The sequence below is a fragment of the Nanorana parkeri genome, unplaced genomic scaffold, assembly GCF_000935625.1.
Source record: "Nanorana parkeri isolate BGI_ZX_2015 unplaced genomic scaffold, ASM93562v1 scaffold1492, whole genome shotgun sequence".
NCBI classification, from domain to species: Eukaryota; Metazoa; Chordata; class Amphibia; order Anura; family Dicroglossidae; genus Nanorana; species Nanorana parkeri.
Window position 1 is genome coordinate 378,037 of NW_017307760.1, and position 8,737 is coordinate 386,773.

At 45.0% G+C, this 8,737-nt stretch overlaps 1 protein-coding gene across 1 annotated transcript in view; it reads right to left on the bottom strand.

The window, feature by feature from the left end:
• The window catches only part of CCDC68 (coiled-coil domain containing 68), a 46,476-nt gene extending 38,554 nt beyond the window's left edge, over window positions 1-7,922 (bottom strand). The window contains exon 1 of the mRNA XM_018570272.1: window positions 7,912-7,922. The gene's annotated coding sequence lies outside the window, so the exon portion shown is untranslated. The remainder of the gene's footprint in view (window positions 1-7,911) is intronic.
• Window positions 7,923-8,737: the final 815 nt, after the last annotated feature.

Genomic DNA, 8,737 nt, shown 5'->3' on the forward strand with positions numbered 1-8,737 from the left:
CGCCAGCAGGTGGGGCCAGTATGAGCAGGTGAGCCTATGGTGTCACACAATGGCCTCATACATTCCTCCCTGCTTTCCACCACTACAAGGAAGAAACACATCACCCTTCTCACAATTCATTCCTCGCCGGCGCATTCCAAACACACACAGTGTATCAAAGAGCAAAATATTCAATCAGCACAACAATTACAATCTGCACATTAAAAAATTTATATCCTTACCAGTCCCCGATAATTAAAATGAATCACTTCCCTATCAATGAATCTGATGATTGATCGCATATGGTTACTGGCTAACGTTTGCGTAATCTGTAAATCTACAAGCAGATACATTGTATATGATTGTATGTCAGGCCTGGAGCCCCCATGCACACTTGAGGGCTTGTTCACACCAGATCTGCAGACCAGATCTGCATAAGTCTCTGCACATGCAATGCAGTGTGTTATACCACGGTTTTGATGCGTTCCGGGCCGTTTTTGGTAAAAGTGCGTTCCAGGGCGTTTTCATGCGTTTCAGATGAGTTTGCATGCTTTCCAGAGTGTTCCAGAGCAGGTATAATAGGGCTTGCTGCAGTTTTTTTTTACATGCTCTGGAACTGAACGCTGTGGTGTGAACTAGAGCCCAAAATACCATTGTAATACATTGGACGCAGTTTTGATCCGGTCTGTAACTGCTCTGTCCTGGGTGTCGTGTGGTCCTGCACAATGCAGGCAGCGGTTGCTGCGCGGCCCCATTGATTTAAATGTGGTGACATACGTCCGGCAATCGCAGAAAAAAGGTACAAGTACCTTCTTTTTGCGATACACGACACGCGGCTGTTTTCGTGTTTGGAAGCACAAGCGGAATCGGGGAGGCGAAACCGCCCGGTGTGACTGGGGTGCCATTAGGAAATAATGGGACCCATAGCGCGATATGTCCACACTTTGGCAAGTCCTGACTGTGCTGCAATCCACGTGGAATCGTGCACGATTGCCACGCGCTGAGGTGTCGCCTAGGTGCGAACCTAGCCTCAGATGTGAACAGGCACCATTGAAAATACTGTGATTTCTCATGTTAAGCTTGGTCGTGCTTTGGGAAACGCACGACAGAACGCTCAGGTGGAGCTTTGCCATTTCAGTAAGGCTGCATTCACACAGGGCTTGTTTGTTCATTCTGGGATTCCTGGTGCAAAAGCTTATGGATTCTTGCAGCAAGAATCCCAGGTGTCGCTGTACTCATTCAAGTTAATAACAGGGTGACAGTGGTTTGGGATAGATGATTGCCCCTGGATGCATGATAGATGCGTCCAGGGACAATCATCTATCCCAAACCACAAGTAATCATACCATGTACAATTACATGTGGATGCGTCCGCTGTCACCCGATCATTAACTTGAATGGGTACAGCGGCCACATCTGAACGGGCACATCTGGGGTTCTTGCTGCAGGAATCCCAGGACGCAGATACAATCCCTGAGTGAATGCAGCTTAAGGGCACACTGCACATCACAGCACAGTACAGCTACTGCGCAGAAACTTGATGGGAGTGTACACTTTGTACACTCCAAATAAACGTACAAAAAAGGAAACAATGTGATGTGTTGAGACAGCGCATCACACCGCCCCCTCTCCCCCACCAGACTGAGCACAACGCACATGCTACAACACCCTGCTTTGTGAATATTCTGTTTCATTTTCAATTAACATGTGCAATGGCATGTCTTGCAGTGCGTGTTCAAAAAGTATTACGGCCCATTCACACATAAGTGTTCCTTTGCAGTGCTTTAATGAACGTGTTAATGTACACTATGGCTTGTGTAATATGTGTTGTGTTATGGCAGGCCCTTCATTTTGGGCCGCCAACGCACCACAATGGATGAAAAATACACATGACTCTTTTATCCTAAACGTGGTATATTAATCGTGGTGCGAAGCTGTGTTTTGTGTTCTACTGTACAATGCATCAGAGTGCCATTTACAATGAATGGCACTGGAACGCACCACCCAAAGAGCCAGGAGCATTGTGGCTAAACAAGTTAGCATGCATGCTTCAACAATGCACAATACCATGCACAAGAACCATCAATCCAAGCACCATCAGTCCAATAACCACCAGTCCAAGAACCACCAATCCAAGATAAATAAAAAGGAATCTTACAGCCAAACTTCAGCAATTATTGGAGTAACCATCAGTCCATCAACCACCAATCCAAAAACCACCAATGCAAGGACCACCAATGCAAGGACCACCAATGCAAGGACCACCAATCCAAGAACCACACGTCCAAGAACCACCAATCCAAGAACCACCAGTCCAAGAACCACTAATCCAAAAACCATCAATCCAAGAAACACCAGTCCAAGAACCATCAATCCAAGAACCACCAATCCAAGAACCACCAGTCCAAGAACCACTAATCCAAAAACCATCAATCCAAGAAACACCAGTCCAAGAACCATCAATCCAAGAACCACCAATCCAAGAACCACCAGTCCAAGATAAATAAAAAGGAATCTTACAGCCAAACTTCAGCAATTATTGGAGTAACCATCAGTCCATCAACCACCAATCCAAAAACCACCAATGCAAGGACCACCAATCCAAGAACCACCAATCCAAGAACCACCAGTCCAAGAACCACTAATCCAAAAACCATCAATCCAAGAAACACCAGTCCAAGAACCATCAATCCAAGAACCACCAATCCAAGAACCACCAGTCCAAGAACTATCAATCCAAGAACCACCAATCCAAGAACTATCAATCCAAGGAACACCAATCCAACATAAATAAAAATTAATCTTAGCAATGATTGGTCCATATATCCATATTTCCTCCCTGGCTCTGTGAAGTTTGGATCCTCTCCTGAACCTGTAAAGACCTGTACAATGATGGCTAGTAGGAGAGGCTTCCTCTTACATTGGTTGTCAGTGGGAAAGGTGCCCTCTTACATTGGTGGTCAGTGGGAATAATACCTTATTATTTTAGGGGTCCGTGTAGTGCCCCTTACAGTGATGGTCAGTGGGTTGAATGCACTATATTCTTGGGCGTCAGTGTGGTGCCCCATTACAAGAATGCCCCGGTACTTAAGAGGCCAGTGTGGTGCCCCCATTGCGTTAATGGTCAGTGGGAAAAATGCCCTGTTATCTAGAGGGTCAGTATGGTGCCCCAATACATTGGGGGACAGTGGGGTGAATGCCACCATTTCAGATAGCTAAAATGATCATTGCTGTTGATGGTTACTTACTTCAGAGTCAAGAGGATAGGCTCCACTGGTTACACAGCATTGGCTCTGATGTGTGACGTTGGCTACAAAACTATGCAGGTACCATCAGATGGGAGATTAATCTTGTACTCCAAACTGCTCATGGAACCCCCATTGACCTCTAAATGAGCCCTAATTGGGGCAGAACCATTACTTAAAATGGCTACTCAAGACTGACCTGCTATTAGCAAAGTTTTTTTTAATCAAAGATAGTGAAGGATTGATTCCAATTTTTACTGCAGATCAATGTTGCTGCTACCGAATATGTGACCTGGCACTGCCAATGCCAAGCTCAACACTGTATACTATCTTAACCCAATACATTATTCCTAGCAAAAATAAATTCTTGCAAGCCATTCAGTAAAATGTAATACCCGTAGACAAGCAAATCAATAACAATGACAAGCACTGAGCGATAACTGCAACAGCTGTAAACTGTCAGCATTATTTTCAGATATTTCCCAGTCCCCAGTATTTCAATCTCTTGAATTATACACTCCAATGTCACAACAAGCTCCGACACTGCACAATGAGCTGTGATGACAGCTAGTTGTATATAAAATACATCGATTATGTACAGTTTAGATTTATAGCAGATCATGCGCTCAGTAATCACCATAACATTTTACAGCCAGAACATTCATTGATTTATGAGCCCTGAGTGACTCAATGGATCAAAACATGGGAGGTTCTCCAATTAAACATGTCTAAAGTCTGATATATCTGTCATTTTCTTTTTGAAGGTACCGAATAAGCATGAGCATACATTGGCCATAACAGGAACTGTAGTCTAGTTAAAATGAAGACAGACCTGGAGAAATAAACAGAGGGGGATACAGGACCTTGGGGAGGAAGAGTCCCTGGGAAAGAGCAAAGGATTAAGAAAGGTAGCAGGCCTTAACTGATTGGAAGTCATTAGATTGGAAGGTGGTAGGGAGATGCCGCAGGGGTAGGCTCTGCGGAGGCTGCTGGGAGTTCTTTCTAGACAGTTGACAAGGTAAGAAGTTGGTCCCGCCTGCCTTCCCTGGTTCACTGCTTTTGACGGCTTGAGATCTATGTGTGTTTGTCATGGCAGCTTGGCATGGTAAGGGGTCTTTGGTGGGGAGCCATTTGGATGTATGGTGCCCCCCTCCCTTGGTGTCAGTTGTTGACAGGGCTTAGTCCCTTGGGAAGTCGCGAATAGTCCATTTTGGAGCTGTCCTCGAGCAAGTGGGGAAAGGGAGGTAGGTGGTAGGGAGGTGCTGCAGGGGTAGTTTTTAGTAAAGAAAACTACCCCTGCGGCACCTCCCTACCACCTAGTGGGCGGGAACATGAGTGGTTTTTAGTAAAGCCTTCTTTTAGCTAATAGACACCAGAAACCCCTTTTGTCAACCATCAGTCTTTAGGTTATTTTTTCGAAATGTTGTATTATGGTTATTCTGCATGATAACCGTTATTTTATATATGGTTAAATACAGGACTGTGTGTGATGTCACGCAGTCCATGTGTTTATGGGGGGAGGGGTTTGACTAAGAGGACAAAATTGACAAGTCCATCAGTCATGTTGATTTTAAAATGTAAAACTGGTGAAATTGCTAATATAATTGTAATACACAATTATAAATTAACATATTTTACTTCTATGCTTATTGATGTTATTACATCATTACATAACTGTGCTGTACATACGCTGAGCAGAGCTGTGGGAAGGGCCAAAACTAGGTGTCCCACTGTAAAGAGATTTAGCTTCATGGATTCGTGTGGTCAGCACCTTTCTGAAAGGCCCGACTCCCGTGAGATTCGGCTGGGTCAGGTCTTGCCAGGCTCCAGTGGGTGTTGTGCTCCAGCTTAAGTCATCCCTGAAAAAGGCCTACAGCTGGTGTACCCTTTGCATCCTTGTTGTCAGTCAGGGAATCTATCCCTTCATTGAGGGAGTGTGGGGTGTCAAGGGACAACACCCTCAGGATGGCCTCCTTCATGCCAGTTTTAATATGGCCTCCTTTAGACCCTTTCTTTGGGGTTGCTGGTTTAGAGCAGGCCTGGGATTCTGTCTCTGTGGATTAGGTAGCCCCTGCTGTAATCCTTCAGCCTTTTCAAGCAGCTAGTGTAGCCTCTTTCTACCACCCCTGGGGCATTCCACTTCCTGAATCAACCCCATCCCCAGGACTACCATCTGCTATCCCACTGAGCAATTAGTTCCCTTCACATCAGGGGAACCCATCTTGACAACGTTTCCTGTATTGTACCCCGTTGGACACCATGTAGGTGTTGAAGTGCCATCATGTCTGAGGGAGCCCCCACCACCACCGCGACAGGGTAAGTTGCTGAACACCTGTGCTGGGCAATTGCGAGCACGTTGACCTCGCTCAGTTGTTTCTTAAAAAGGCTATTGCATTGGCTCCCCTGAACCATGGGAGGAGCATTGGGTGCACCTGGCTGAGCTTCAGATTTTTCACACTGGTTGGAGATCTTCACTTGAAGCCTCCAAATTTCCAGCAGGCAGAGCACTTTGACACTCTGCTGAAGGTACCATCTATGGATGGCAGTGTTTGTCCATCCCTAGCTGTCCAGCAGCCTCCTGGGTGAAGTTCACAAGACACCTTCCCTATTCCTGTCCTTATAATGCTCTTGGCATTTTGACTAAAGTTCCTAGTCCTCGCACCACAGTTGTAGATAATTCGTTTGATCGGGGGGAATCGGAAGCTTCTGAGAACCATGGCTAAGGCTAAGGGGTAGGCAAGACCCACAGCAATTGTTTTTTTTCTTCTGCAGGCCCCAGGATCCCCTAGGGGTATTAGAGAGGATGTTTACCTTTCTTTCATCCTCAGTGCCCTTTGGGGGCATTTTGTGGCCTCGTTGTTCATTCCTGCCTACCTTTGTGGTGGTGTCTTCCAGCACCTTCTTCCTTCAGTCACATGTCTTTGTGGAATCGAACCCTTGAGTTCTCTAGTGGGCTCAGAGGTCCCCCCACGCCTTTGTGGGCTATAAGAATGTACTATATGTACATTCTCTCTTCGCATATAGACTGGCCTATCCTTTTACCTGGACCTGTTTTTTTTGTGTTAGATTGTCTTGAAACCTGTCTCTTTTTGTGGATTGTGGACAGTGTTTTGTTCTGTTGAGCACATCAGGTTGTCGCGACCCTTCTTCCCCATTGTGAATTTGTTATGGGTCCACCGGTTTTATGGTGGGTTCTGGTTGATTAGCTTCTCGCTGCCTCAGGATCAGTGTTCTTTTTGGGTAGAGTCATTGCCTGCTGGCAGTGATCCTTCCATCCTGGTCTGGAGCATCAGGTCGCTCTTCCATACCCTCTCCTTGGTCATGTTGCCAGGTTTTCCATCCCATCCTTTTAGATTTGTACATTGGTCCTTCAGACAGTTTCTGGGCATCAGGCAGTCACCAGTCCTCCCAGTGAGGCCTGTAAAGGAAGAAATATTATATTTTTGTACTACCCCTCTGTATCTTTTGTTCATACCCTTAGTACTGCTTTACCACAAAACCAAGGCATGCTGGGTAAAGGAGGGGTTATACTGTGGGCTGTTTACCAGTGCCCAATCCTCCTATATGTGGCAGTATAACCTAACTGTATCTGTATTCCTGTCTCCCTTCCCTCAATGAACTCCAAGAAATAGATGTACAAAATTCCCACTATTTCAGTTTCGATTGAATGCCAGCAGGTTGCAATAAAAGGTGATTTCTTATACTGTCAAGTCTCACTCAGTTAGTGATTTTTTTTTTTTATATTACTTAGAATGCAACAGAATGAATAAGTCTCCCTGGAGGGAAGTGGGTAAAATTCTAGATAAGTTAGTAAATGCATAAATCATGCTTTGGTTTACGTTTTAAGTTTTTATAGCCTGCAGGTGACTAGAAGGTCTCCGTGGCAACAAAGCAAAAACATACACATCTTAATAGGCCAGGATTATAGTCTGTAATTAGCAAACACCTGAGGCCCTTAGTGACTATTTTCTACCTTTTGTGACTAATCGATGGTCATGGATTGCACAAATCTTTTTATCTGCCCAATTTACTAATTGCATATCAACTGGACAACTATGGACAGAAGCACATAAACCCAATAATAAAACACATTATAGTCTGGGCGTGCGGGATGCTTCACTTGACTGCGGGTGGTGATGTGACCATACGATCATGTGACTGCTGTGACTTTTCATCCAGATAACCTTGACTGTGACTTGTTACTTCCTGATGGATGGCTTGGGGTTTCCAGGAACTCATTCAAGTCATTAAAACATTCAATCTCCTAGTTGTGTGTCATTTAAGCTTGTATTTCAGGGTATGTGGATAATATGTCTGACAGGCAGCTAACTATGAATACTGTGTATGCAATATAAACAAAATTCTGGAGCTGCAAGGTCAGCTTTAGTATCTTTCTGCATTGGAATTTGGTTTAGAGCAGTGGTTCTCAACCTGTGTAACCTCAGGACCTACATTTGTCCTTGGTCATTAAGTAGTGACCCAAGTTGCACTGCAATGGAACGCACGGCATTGTTGTACCGCGCGTTCCAATGTGGGGGCGATAGTACTGTGGGTGGAAAATGAATGACAATTCACTGCACCTCCCGCACCAGAACATGCGGTGGGTGTGATTGCGTGGTACAGTGCGTTAATCGCATGGGACTCTGCAATAAACGCACTGTACTAGTGTGAATGGGCCCTCAAAAACACTGACAGACACACACAACCACAGACACAATCTCACACACTCACAGACATTCTCACACACACATACACCCAAAAAAAGTTTTTAATTTTTTTTCTTTTTGTTTAAATCCACCCAGTCTCCCTACCTTAGGAGAACTGGAGTGGATCCTCAACCTGTGTTGTGCCGGAGCTCCATTCATAAGTGAATCCACTTGTACAGCTCCCTTGCACACACTGAAGAGGTGCCGGGAGCCAGAATGTGACATCACTCCGGTCCAGGCACCTATACAGGACATGCAAGGGAGTTGTAAGCAATCTACATATGGATGGAGCTCCCTTGCAGCCATTTTTTTTTTTTTTTAAATAAGAACAGATTTTTACATCTAAAGCGCGTGGAGCGTGTTCGAAAACGAATCCCCTGTGAATAAAGAAAGTGAATCGTGAAATCACAGCACACTGAAAAAAGTGCATAAGGGTGTGTAGCGCTTACCCCCGAAGGAGCCGCTGAATGATCGGGTCTCCTGTTTCACCTCTGTGACACACCACAAGCAATGAACCCACAGCACACCAGCACACCTTGTGAAGCTTTATAACAGATTTAAGGACTATGGAATAGAACAAAGCACTTAACGGCTCCCCAATCACATGTAATACAACCAATAACAGGATAAGGCAATCTGACACGCAGCAGCCGCGGCTATCTATTGCATGCACGAAAGCCTGCAATGTCAGAATGTCTCAGATAATATACTTAGATTGAATGCAATCAACATTAATATCTCTACTTAAAAGTATCTACCCCACTCTAAACTACTGGCCAGTAGTACTGTCCTAGGTTAGCCGGCGTT